Source organism: Zonotrichia albicollis, chromosome 3 (genome assembly GCF_047830755.1).
Source record: "Zonotrichia albicollis isolate bZonAlb1 chromosome 3, bZonAlb1.hap1, whole genome shotgun sequence".
NCBI lineage: Eukaryota > Metazoa > Chordata > Aves > Passeriformes > Passerellidae > Zonotrichia > Zonotrichia albicollis.
Window position 1 is genome coordinate 32,830,781 of NC_133821.1, and position 13,760 is coordinate 32,844,540.

At 41.2% G+C, this 13,760-nt stretch overlaps 1 long non-coding RNA gene across 1 annotated transcript; it reads right to left on the reverse strand.

The window, feature by feature from the left end:
- Nucleotides 1-5,213: 5,213 nt before the first annotated feature.
- LOC141728494 (uncharacterized) lies at nucleotides 5,214-12,831 on the reverse strand. The gene is made up of 3 exons (XR_012579458.1): nucleotides 12,066-12,831; nucleotides 11,297-11,423; nucleotides 5,214-9,759 (listed from the first exon to the last, which is right to left on the reverse strand). It is a non-coding gene; the product is annotated as an uncharacterized LOC141728494 (long non-coding RNA).
- Between the last annotated feature and the right edge of the window lie 929 nt (nucleotides 12,832-13,760).

Genomic DNA, 13,760 nt, shown 5'->3' on the forward strand with positions numbered 1-13,760 from the left:
TCCCATGTCTGCTTCTGACCCTTTAAGATATAAAAATACAAATACATTGCGTAAAGAGAATATTTATTTATTCCTTACACCTGATACACAAAAGGAGCTTCAACACAAAACACAGCTTTTGCTGGATTTGTTTTAATAAATGCAGCATGTTTGGTGTTTCACTGAAACAATATGCTAACATACTCATTTCTGAGCTATTTCTCATCTCAAATTCCCCCTTTTCTGCTCTATACTCCATGGCTCTCCCACACTGCAACAGCAGACACAGAGTGGTGGACCTGCAACTTTGCTGGCAATGTTTATTTTCAAAAGACAAATATTGTGCCAGTGTTAACTTCAATTAGGAGACTTATTTGACAATCTGACTACTCCATCTGATGCCTCAAGGGCAAATTTCAGCACTTTATGAAAGATGTTGGCCAAAGACTGATCTATATGAATAAAATATAGGGGAGAGAAGTTTTAATGAACACTCGAAAACAAAACTACCAAGAATTAATTGCAAATATTTACATGCAAATAAAGGGGTTGGTTTCTATCTGTGAAGGCTGGTGCATTCAGACAGAAAGCTGCCACTCCATCCTTTTACTCACCCCACTGTGCCTCTGTATTGCAGGCATCCCTGGAGGAGTATAATCCATACCACAGGAGGGGCAATGTGCAGCCCCTACGGGGTGTGGATCCTGCAAGGATCCCGTGGCAAGGTGCTCTGCCCAGCAGGAACCACACAGGGAGGCTTCACCTCACCACAACTCCATGGATTTGCTCTGCATTTGACCATTTTTATTTACACCCAAACATCTGACAGAAGTTCTTTTGTGCTGCTTTTTGATTACTTAACGGTGCTTTGCTCACAGAACATTTCCAGAGCGTGTAAAAGGCTCCTGTGCCGTTCTGTGAAAAGCTGCTCCCATTGGGCAGAAAGTCACCTGTGGCTGCGGAGAGGCTGCACAAGGCCTGGCACAGCTCAGGAGCACAGTGTCAGCTACACCTGCCCCTCTTGCAGCCCTCGCTTGGCTGAAGCTCCAGGTGCCTTCAGCAGGAGGCTTGCCCCAGTGCAGACTGAGCTGGCTGCTCCTCTCTGCTGCTGCCAGCACACTGGGGACTGTCACACCACACGGAAAGGTTTTCCAAATTGCCTCTACTGCCCCACTCAGGTGCTAACAACAGGAATTGTCCCCGCTCCTCTGGAAACCCAGAGCTGGCATTTGGCACCCCTGCTAGGGGAAAGCCACAAAAGTGGAGGCATTTTCTAGTGCAATCTACAGTCCAGCAGCTGGAAGGAAGGGCAATGTCTTCAGCACAGAGTTGAAGATGTCACAGAGAGAAACCTGCTCAGGACAATGGGTCCTGACTGCCTGCAGCTTCTCATCTCACAGCCCTGTGAAAGCTGCCCTCAGCTCATGCACTGGGACTCCCCAGCATCACTGGCATCAGGGCAACTCTGCCCCGAAATCCATAGATATGGATGCCACAGGCAGGACCACTGGCCTGTTTACCACTGAGAGAATTGCCCCCGACAGCAGGCAGATGAAACAAAGGTGACATTGTAGCATAACTCTAAGTGAAAACTTCCTTTTTTTCCCTTCTCTCTCACAGTGTCTAATATGCCACTGCCAAAAAGGTTTCTGTTCCAATGAGACCACAAAAGCTGGAATACTTTTCTGAACCAGTTTGGTCATAATTGCGAGCTGGGAATTATTCTCACTAGAGTTCAGGCCCGTGTAAATTATTCAGAGGAGACATAACCTTGCTATGTAAGTCTTAATTATAATCTCTAGTATTTTATAGGAAAGATAGCACCCCTCATAGCTCCTTTAAGGTCAGGTAAATACCCCAGGCCTGATCCCTGGATGATGGAACCCTGCACATTGGTTCCCAGGCAGTTCCTATTTGTATCTGACTGTTCACCCACCCTTATTTCACAGCCAAGCACACGAGCAGCTTTTTTCTATAGACTTTAATTCAAAGGTCTCTCGAACTACAGCAGCTGGGAATGTTCTGTTGGAATGACTTTCTGGGGGAAAAATATGCCTTTTATAAAATTGGGATTTCTTTTATGGGAAAATTTCAATTTTGCCAGAAATTTCTGATTTGCTATTAGGAAAAATCAAACTGATGGCTCCGTGGCTGCTTGGCTGGAAGGCTCCTGTCGATTTTGTTGTCGTCTGCAGGGAGAGAACAAAATTGACAATAGTCTTCCAGGCAGGCAGCTGGGGAGATGCAGCAGGTCTGGAAGAGGGAGGAGGGGAGGTTGAGTGCCCTGGCGCTCTGCCGGCCCTGCAGCCCAGCTGCCTCCCCAGCAGCCAGGCTAGGGGGAAGGCGACGACAAGGAGGAGGAGGAGGAGGAGGAGGAGGAGGAGGAGGAGGAGGAGGAGAGGCAGGCATGGGGTGGCCAGCCTGCAGTAGCCTGCCGATGAGGCTCCCGCCACTCTCCCTTTTTGCCAGGCAGCTGGCACGCCCCAAGAAATTCCAGTTTGCTTCCCCTAGAAGAGATTTTTCTTTCTTTCTTTTCTTTCTTTCTTTTTTTTTTTTTTGTTCTGGAGAACATTTACTGGTGGAAAAAAAAAAGCTTAAAAACAAAATTTAAAATCTCACAGTTTAACAGGGAATGATGCAGGGCGAGGAATAATTTCAAAATGACTGTTTTCTCATGAGAAGGTATTTCTATGATTTATGCAGCTCTACCTTACACCTGGTACTATACTGGTGGGAAAAAAAAACTTCTGTTCTCTGTTTTGGTAAGAAGTACAATGCAAGAAATAAATACACCTGCGTGGCTAGCAAAAGACCCCCACTAGTCGCACTTCAGATTGATTTGGGTAAGTCACAGATCAAGGGTAAATGTCTCCTTCTGTGCCTCAAAGTGTCAGGTGGGAGCAGTGATCCCAGGTCAAGCAGCAGCACTGCCTTTACCAACAAAGCCAGACCCCAAAATCCCCACCAACCCTGTGCCTCTGCCCACAGTTAAGCAACAACCAGAGAAATCTTTTAAAACCAAAAAGAAAGCGGAAATACATTGGCAAGTTCAGTCTGATGCAATTTCAAAGGGCTGGCTAATAAATCCTAAAATTCAGGGATATTTATGGAATTGGTCACAGACCAATTGCAATTACATAGCCCGAGTACAAGGCAGTGAGTGTGTCTTGCTGTAACATAGACCATAAACTAGAAGCTGAGCCCACTGCAGGCTGTTTTGCAGGCTGTGAAGCCTCTTCCATTGTGTGTTTGTGTGCATGCCTCAACCTTTCTGAACACGTTCAAGTTAGCTCCTGTTTATTCCACGCTGACAAAAACCACTAGAAGCTGAAATTATAATGACAGGAGGAAAACACAGATTCACTTCCTGACTCTAAAAATATTTAGCCCCAGTAATGTGTTGGGGGCCACCCTCTGAGATTTCACACACAAACACACACAAAAGCACTCTCGTTCTTGCAAGACTCATTATTCTCATTATCCTAAGCAGATTTTTGTAAAAGAGAAAGACTAACGGTAATGAAATTTTTGAATGGTAACATTCAGTAAATCACAGAAAATATTTCTACAAGTACCTTGAAATAAAAAAAAGTTACATAATATTTTTAAATATTCCAATAATCCATCCCTGATTTCTATATTCCAATGATCTATTCTATAGACACTGTGTGGTCCATGACATTACTATTGATAAAACAGCAAAAGGTAATTGTATCAGCACAGAGCAACATCAGCAGAGCAGAAGAGCAAATATGAATTTAATTGTAGGCTCTCTATTATTATTTTATAGTGTAGGTTTTTGGATAATTTATTAATCCTAACAAAGACGAGTGATTTGGAGGCTGCATATTTTTTATTTCTTAGGAGTTATTTTATTTGATAATGACATTAAATATTAGAAACTATAACAGCTGGTGTGTTTATCCTTACTTGAGTGTATTAACCTCTTTAGCCCTTTTTTCCAGAAGAAGGATTCAGCATTACAGATTTGACTGTCAGCTGCAGTGCCTGGCGGCCCGTTGGATTGGCACCCTGACAGAATCGAAAGTCCAGTGCTGCAAGTAAACATGGATGACATTGCAGATAGATAGAACTGGCTGACTTGAGGCACCTGCAGCTGTTTGCACCAGAATAAAAGCAAAGGTTGTGCTCGCTGGAGTGGAAAAACACTGAATTTACCTCTAGTTATTTTGCCTGGGAAACCCCCCCTCCACCTTTTTTTTTTCCTGGTTGTACATTTTGGAATCTTTCCACTAAAAGCATATTAGGCTGAAATACCTAAGTGAAAAAATCCGCCAGACACCAGAGGGTTCTATAATCTATTTCCCCCCACTCCCTTTTTTTTTTCTTAAATTCATTGAACAGTTTTCCCACCAGTTTCTGCTCGGTAAAATTCACTCTTTACCAGTGTTAATACTGGGTTGTAGGGAAGGATGCGAACACTGAATAGCCAAAAACAATTCTCAGCAGCTGATTTTTCAAATGTTGAATAGATAGAAACACTTAGAAGCAGCTGATTTTTTTTTTTTTAAACACAGAATACACAAGGACTGCCACAAGTGACAGTACAACAGCATACCTAACCATTTTTCTCAGCAAAAAACTTTTGATCTCTTTAGCACTCCCACTTCCCAGGACAGGTCCTCAAAGTCCTTGGAAACAAGGAAGACAGCACAGGAACTTAGCAGCAGCTCTCACTGGTAGGCTGTGATAGATCTGCACAGCAGAATATTCTGATCCTCATAGCTGAATATTCATTTCTGGAGCATGGAGGATCTCGGCGCGCTTTACAAACAGCATTTAATTGCCATAATCCCCAGTAAAAGTATTATATCTAGTTCACCAGTAGCCAAACTGACGCACAGAGAGCTTAGGGGACTTGCCCAAGGTCACACTGTGAGTCAGTGGTGAGCCAGTGACAAAGACGGGGCTCGGGGCAGACGGCACAACCCGGGGGTGAAGCCGTGCCGGGGAAGCCGCTCTCTCCAGAGCAGGATCAGCAGCTGGACTGACAAACGAGTGGGAGAGGGGAGGGTAGGTAGGTATGACAGAAATGAGGTGTTTGATGGCTGGGCTTTTCCCCTATGCCACCTGCATCCCTTTATAATAGCGGATCATTTACATTTTTAAAGAAAGTGTATTCTTTTTCATCACGGGCCACTGGTGGGCCTCGCGCTATCTTTTGTGCGGCACCCCTGCTAACAGAGGTGGCGGAGTATCAATCACAGCTTTCCCTGGGGCCATACCTTACTATGCTGGCTCTTGATCAGAAAGAAGCAGATGGTTATTTACAAACAAAATAATCAAGACCTCAAGAAGGTTGGGGTTTTTTTCCCCAAACCCTCCTACAGATGAGGCCAAAACAAGGCAGAGTTGCTCGTGTCCCCTCCTGCCAGCTTTCAAGGACACTGCTTGTCCTACCAGCACCTTTAAATGCGTTATCTGTTAAATTTGCCAGAGAAATGCATGGCACCTAACAGAGTAGAGTTGCCTTAGATTATTCAGTGTCTTTCATGAGGATCTGGCACTTAAACCACAGTGTGAATTACTGCTAGATTATTGTGCAGGAATATTGTTATCTGCCCTACACTACATGTTTGCAATCAGTTCTTTACAAGCAACGTGCAGGCTGCCTTTGAATTTTTTTCAGTAGTCATGGTCACCCTCCTTCTTTATTTAGTGTTAAGTGTTATTCATTTAGCAGTAAAAAATGAACAAAAGGGAAGAAAGCAGGTGCTCTAAGTTTACTCTACAGCCAGCTGTCAGGAAGACACACTTTACTTATTTATTTATTTTTTTGTGGCACATAAAGGGGATTTATTGAAAGTGTTGGGGGGAAAAATATGAAGCATACGTTCAATCAGTCTTTTCTGTAATCAATAAGGTTACTGAAGCAGAAAAAAACTATAATGAGTTGTCACAGAATTTGAATTCCCATTTACTTCCTTTTATATGTATTCAGGCAGAAAATCATCATGGAAAGTGAAAGTTGGGAAGCAAGGCCTGGCTGTGACTCTTGGGTTGGGCTTTTTTTGAATTTTCCAGGTAGCATTTGACCAACTGTTGGCTGAGTGACAGGGGCAGGAGAAGTCATAGGCACCAAGGTGCAATTTCCTTGCATTTCATGTGGAGAAACCCCCTGGTGAAGTATGGCTGATCTTCCTTTTAGAAGATGCTCAGCACAATGGTCCATCCAGCTGGGCTCACTCGTAAATTCCTTACCACTCTAAGTATTCAGCACTTCCAGCCAAGGGTCAAAGTGTCCCCAGCTCTAATGCAAAGGAAAGAAGAGCCCAGGACGTTCACTAAACACATCAATCCAAAGGTGTCTGGAGGAGATTTGACCATATACCCCAACAGCTTTCACTTCCCAACGTGTTTAGAATTTCTTAAAAGCATTGCCAAAGCATGTAGAAAAGGAAGGCAAAAAATTCCTTTCCTCACATCAAGGTATAACTCCCGAGGATCCGAGGATCCATGGATTCAAGACACACACTACCGTGAATTGGTTCAGTCTCAAATATTTTTCTTTAGGAATCACTCAACATGATATCATTTGCTCAGCCTGCTTTCAGTTTGTCTTACCTTATCTTCCAAAGATTCTCATTTTTCCTCAGTGTTCATCTTTAATTATTTTTCCCCAAATCTTCATACAAAGGCTATGAGTTTTGATTTTAAAAAATCCTGGTACTTTGTGGGCTTGTAACTCATGTGTTTCCTAGCCACTCTGATAGCCTGGTCACCCTTTGGCTCCATGATTCACTAGTCCCACTGAGAAAGTGCCGAACACCTTTTATTTATATAAGAATATATCTTATTTTATTTATTTTAAGAATATATTATATTTATATGATAGAGAATGAATTATTTGTTCTCAACACCTGTCAGTGCATCTTGGGAAATGTAGACAAAAACCTGGCCCACATAAAAGAATAAAAATTAGGGTATCTGAAATCCAATCTCCAGCAGCCAACATGGTGGCTTTTAAAACACAGGCTCCTGGTAACTACCAGTTTAAAATTAAAAATTTTATCTTGTGTGTTTGTACATATGTAAAGACAAAATATGGAAAATTCCAGAGTAGATAATTTTTATAAAGCATAAAACCCAACTGGTTATCCAAAAAACATATATGGAAACTCTGTGACCATCTCTAGACATCGATCAATTCATTGCATTCTTTGAATTCCTCTGAAGTGTGCTATCTCCACCAGCACATCATCTTTTGGTGATGAGGATTTCAACTTTAACCTAAATGGTAAAGCCAATGTTAAACTGAAAAGAATTTTCTCTGAATGGCTTTAATTCTTCCCTCTTTCTCTCCTTGTTATTTTTTTTCCTTTCCTTTCTATTTACTGGTTTTTAATTTTTTAATTTTTTTTTTTACATACTGACAATCATAGGATTGAGACAGGGAAAATACAGCACATTGCCAAAATCACATAAATTTTAATGGCTTTCCTGTTCACTTAACCCCACATCAACAGTGTGACCTTGCTAGTCTGAACCATGAACCATCAGGGTGTGGAGGCCAAGAGCAGGGTGGATCTGGCCTTGCTCCAATGTCTCTTGCAGAAAGGAAACTGTGGGGCATTTTGTGGGATATTTTTGAAAACACTGTGTGTCTTTTTCAAGACACTTGTGCCCTAATTACATGGAAGCTGGCAGTAGAATTGGTAACCAGTCAGCACCCACCTCCAACAAGACTGACACACAATTAGCACTTGTGCAGCACATGTTACTCAAGCTCTTTCTAATAATCTATGTTTCTTCAGCAAAACGTAAATTTTTAGTCATCCTTCATTTCCAGGATATTTACACACCCTAAAGTCCTTAATGGTTTTGTTCTCTGAGGTAAGGAATTCTAATTACTGCTAACAGGAAGGAAATTTAAGAATGGAGAAAGACTTAAGGAAAGATTTTTTAAAGGTGTGCTAGCACCACAAGACATAGAGGCATGTATCATTAGTCCAGAAAGGACAAAAGCAATGATCTTCTCTGACCTCTTGTACTATGCAGGCCACTTAACTTCCCCAAATCCAAGCATTTTAAGTAGAGCAAATCTTTCAGAAAAACATTCCATCTTAATTTTAAAATTTCCACTGGTGTAGAAAGTGCCACAACCCTTGGCAGTTTGTTCCAAAGGTTAATTACATTCCCACAGAAAAATGTGCACCTGATTTTTAATCTGAATTTGTCCCTATAAAACTTCGAGCCTTCAGAGCCTGCTATTTAACAGACTGAAGAGGCTTCATTTTAAAAATTGCATTCCCCATGGAGGCAATTAGTGTGGGATTATCTCACTCAACGTTAACCACGCAGAAATGAAGCATCTTGTCTCACCCAGTGTTTGGGGATCCCTCTGTAACCAATTGAGAGAAACAGGTGCTACCTGAGGGCAATCCATTGCAGCTATCCCAGTACAGGATTGGTTGCTCACTGGAGATACATAAATTCTGCACTGACTGAATAAGGGGACAAAGTAGTGAGTTAAAACCCTATTTTTGTCATTCGCATGGACAAAATGGGACAAAATAAAATCCCATCATTCTGGACAGGGATCAGCTCACTTCATTAGTCTTCTGTTTTCTGGAGGAAAATAATTCCTTGAGCTCTTCATGATAAATCACCTCTTGCAGTTCCTTAGATGCACTTTGGGGCATTCTCCCAGCTACTCAGCTTATTAGCATCCCTCTTGAGATGGATTCATAATGGGAATGCCAATATAAGTAATAATAGAAACCCACCCTGCTCAGACCTGATATTCCCTTCTGAACATGCAATTATAACCCTTTTAGGTACCATACAGCCCTGGAAGTTTTGTTTTCCTGATTATCCACCTGTAATGAGTTTAAAGTACTTTTTAAAGTCACAGTTATTACAGTAAAATCTATAAAGCCAACTTTTGCTGTTTCTAGACAAAAAAAAATAGATTTTGTCTAGAAACATCTAGCTTATCAGCAACATATTCATTTCAATAATGTCTATTTTCCTAGTGTCTCTGTGGTCTGTAAGTGTAGTCTATATAATCTATATCATCTATAGGGACTGCTTTTCTTTTTTCAGTACATGTTTAGAAATGTTAAATAGCTTTGGACCCAGAACCATTCACTGCAGGATTCCAGTGGTGACATACTTGCTCAGTGAATATTCCCCATTTACAATTACATACTGAGATGTACCAATTAGCTGGTTTTTAATGCATTTGATGTTTGCTGCAATGATTTTGTAGCATTCTCCTTTATTAACCAAAATGTCAGGTGGTACCAAGTCAAATGCCTTACAGATATCTAAGTACATTACATCAGTGCCATTACCTTTCTCAACCAAGCTTGTAATCTCATAAAAATGATATCAAGCCAGTTTGACAAGATCTATTTTCCATAAACCCATGTTGAAAGGCATTAATTATATTACCTTCCTTTAATTCCTTATTAATCAAGTCTCATATCAGCTGTTCCAGTATTTTGCCTGGGATCGATGTCAGGTTGACAGGCCTATAATTACTCAAGTCATCCCGTTTAACCTTTATAAATGTTGGCTCTATATAAGCTTTCTTCCAGCCTTCTGGAACCTCCCCAGGGCACCAAGATTTGTTGAAAATCATCATTAATGGTTCACAGAGCTCCTTTGCTAGATCTTTCAAAATCTTCCATTAGCGTCTGCAGCCTCTGCTGTGACCATACGTCATTCTTGTTGCAAAAAGGTCTGGGAGATCCATGGGACGCTTTCTGCATCTTCCAGTACCAAAATATGTATGCAAGCCTGGCTGCCAGCAAGCTGCTTAAAGAAGGGAAAACAGTGAAATAAAATTTCTTCACATGAGAGTGTATAAATTCATTAGAATGTGTGTCACACTGCTCTGCCTGGAATACAACAACTTGTGATCCCACCTCAAACTCAGAAAAAGTATCCATCATTCCAAAGAACATCCCAAATTTCTCCTGAGAAGCACGGCTGGTGCTGTAGCACAAGCCTGGTCCCACACCCTCTGCAGCACCCAAACCCCTGATGTGCTGCCCCTTTTTCTCTTTGAAGGTGCAGGTTTCCCTCTATCTGCATCCTGGCACAGCTGAGGTGTAATCAGGCTAGGGATGTACCCCAGCAACCTGATTTGTTCAATTAGTTTGTAAATACACAATACTGATAAATTCTACATGAAAGAGACTGGCATATATATATGTGTGTATGTACATGTGTGTGTGTGTGTATAAAGTCCTGTCTGAAAGAAAAGCAACTACCAGGAAATAAACAAAACAATGACGTAGCATACCACTCTAAAAATGAAATATTTCAAATACTGAATTGTACCATGTTTCCAAAATGCTGACACGTACAGATGGGACACTGAAACATTGTCAGTAGTGAATATTGCATTTTTCTGGTCAGAGAATTGATACTTTGGTGGTATGAGTCATATAAAAATACCATAGCAGAAATATATCCTGTTGTAATTTTTTAACATTCTTGTTAAAGTCAGTTTTTTCTGCGAAGAATTTGTTTTGTGGATATCCAGGCAGCCCATGTTCTTACAGACAGGAGATCAGGTACTTCTGTGCTCCCATTCTCCATGAACTCGTGGCAGGCAGAAGGGGTGTTTTCAATTCTAAGTCTGCATGCCCAATTTAACTTTGCCGGTAATTTAGCTAAGTTGTGCACTGAGATTTTTTGTGAACAAGTAATAAAATGCATGGACAATTTTCCACATAAACATTTTCTGAGGTACTTGCATGCTATCTGAATTCTCTGCATGTTCATTCTTGCAGATGAAGCCCCTGAAGTTTTTGTTTCTGTTGGTTTTGGTATTTTGTTCAGGTATCCTTGAGATTAGTTAATGAATTAATTATTTTCTAAATTGCCCTGTGCCAATACAGCTTGTAGGCAGGAAGCATGAAGGGAGGGTTTTTTGAAAAGCTGAGTGAAATAAGCAGAGTAAGTTCAAATGTGAGTGTATCTATACAAACATATACACAAATCTGTATGTAGATAGAATTATAAATATTTATGTTTGTATGCACATGCATGTGTAGAATGTCAGTTGTTAATAATATTTTTGGATAAAGAAAATCACCCCAAATTTAGAAGGGTAAAATTAACAAAAAAAATTAACAAACCTTTAAATTAATTAAATATTTAAAATTAAGTTGTACCAGGTAGAATATATTTTGAATTGTAAAGGTGTATTAAGTGAAAGAATAACTCCAAAAATATTGTATTATTAAAGAATACACCAACCAACCAAAAAACTTGTATTTCTTAGCTGGTGTCATGGATCTGGTAACCTCACTGAAACAAGTGCAGCAGAAACAATCATTACCAAGAGTAGAAACCAGAGTGATCTGATGCACAGGCCTTCTTCCTTCAGTACTGCAGGTTATTTCACATGAACATGAGCAGGAACAAGTGACTTAATGCATATTTTATGTGGGACAAATCTGAGACTCCTAAATAAATTCATACAGTAAAATTAAAACTGGAAGCACAAATATTTTACATTTCATGTATTTAACTTGTAGAACAGACTCTGTTAGAGGATGTTACTGAGAAAAACAACCAAGGAGATGGATAAAAAGGCATCAATGGAATAATAATGATGATATGAGCTGAATTACCACTAGTTACAAAGCCTATATAAATACCTAAATATAATAAATCAGGAATTTTTAACTTGATATCCATATTTTGGATCTCACCTCTATTCCAGGGCTATTTGTGCCATCATTGGAGGCAAAATATGTAATCACATAAACTGTGGGCTCAGGACATAAGTATTCGCTGCTTATGCAGCAGCACACTGCTAAAAGTGTACAGTCACTTCAGATCTACCTGTTAGCCACACCAAAGGCATGCAGGGGTAACACTCCCCTGATTGAAAGAGCATTGCTGACACAGCTGGGGCAACCAGCTCCAGGCAACAGCTCTACCTGAGCAGCATTTGGGACCCTGAGCTAAACCAGACAGGGCTTCAGTGCTGGCACTGTCCTGCTCGCAAATGCATCAGTCACAAATAAAAGTGACCTTTTTGGAGGCTTTGTTTTGGCAATTCACAGTTGAGGAACAACAGTCACAAATCATAAATTTCATACCTTTGTCACCAGGATTTCAAAAAATCCGCAGGGTTCTTGTTTGGATGCAAATCTGAGTAGTTGCACCCCCTGTGATGAACATCAATAAAACTTTTAAAAGGTTTTCATTTTGGCAGCTACTGTCAAGGCAAAACTTTCTTTCAACCCTCTCCATGTCTTTTTGGGGAATGCTCTGCTTCTTCTGGACCCCACCTCTTGCACCTGCATCTTTGAAGCCTAACAGGAAAATAGGAAGTTAGTGATGTTTTTGGTATTTTTTTCCCCAAGCCCAAAACATCTCTTTATTGCTTTGCAGTAACTACTAGTACCCTGTGACACACTGACAAAAGTTGCCTTTTCCCACAAATGCCTCAGAATAATGAGATGTGACAAATTAAACTGCTTTTGCCTTTTGTCTAGCATCATCCATTTTAAATTATTTTTATTCTGTGTTTAATGTGCTTTACAGTTTAATGTTGGCAGCCCAGGTGAGTAAAGTTTTCCTCAGCTCCACAAACCCACTATTGACAGACTGCTGCCAAAAGGAGCTCATCCCTACAGTCCCACACCTGCCCTCAATGCAGTGGGGAATCAGAAACCAACAGATCCCCACTGCAGAAGTGACCAAGCACATCCTCCCCAGCAGGATAATGAACAGCAGAGGTCTAGGTTGGAGTTTGAGAAGCAAACTCCCACGAGGAGCTCTGCAGGACATTGTCCCAGGTCCATCTGGGTGAGATCACCCAGCAGGGCACCACACTAAGTGCTCCTGGGTGCACCTGGAAGGAGCAGGATGAGCCACAGCAGCCTTGATGGGAACCTCAAAGAAACCAGGGCTGTGGAGATTTAGTAGGACATGGAGGCCTCCACAAAACACCTCCTGACCCCCAAATCCTCACCTCTCTGGAGGCTGTGTACTCCTTCTCCCCAAGCAAATAAAGTGCTGAAGAAAACGAGTTTCCTCCTGTGCTATTTTCCCTCTGTCCTTCAGGCTGGCCCTGCTCAGCCTCCACATTCAGGCAGCGTGCCTTTCCTCTCCAGCACATTTAAGGAGCACAGACGTGATCATTTAAGTGCAGGCTTTACTTAGCTATCCTTAAGAACACAAAATAGGCCCAGAAAAAAAAGACGGTGTCTGTATGCTCATTAAAACGCTTTCAGCCCAGGGCAAGGATTTGATCAAAAGGATTCCTGCCAATGGAAGGGCATGCTGGAGCCATTGTAAGAAGTTATGTGTGAGCGTCTGCCTTCCTTTCCTTTTCTTTCTTGTGCCCTGTCCCTTCCACTGCCACCTCCAATCTCTTTTCTTCCAGCTGGGGGAACAGAAGAGATTTTACTTCCTTGATGACAATTGTGTCCTTTGAGCAGCCAAAGCAAAAGGCACTTTGAGTTCAAATGAGACTGTGACTTAAACCAATATTAGCCAAGACCAACACATGTTTATTGTAATATAAGTAACCTTCATTCTGATCAGCAGGTTTTCCTCACCCCACTGCAGTTTTACTCATTGCCTCTTTCATTCTTCCAAAATGAATAAATGAAATGGCTGCACATTTTTATTCACAGCAGTGGGTTTCAGAACTTCAAATCAGAGAGGCGTTTTGATTTTAGAAATAAACTCCAGAGGAAACAGTTTCAGCCAGAACTTTCATATATTTTTTTTACCAGTTTAAGGTAACATCAAAACTCACCTTTCCAAAAAAATGAAACCTCACA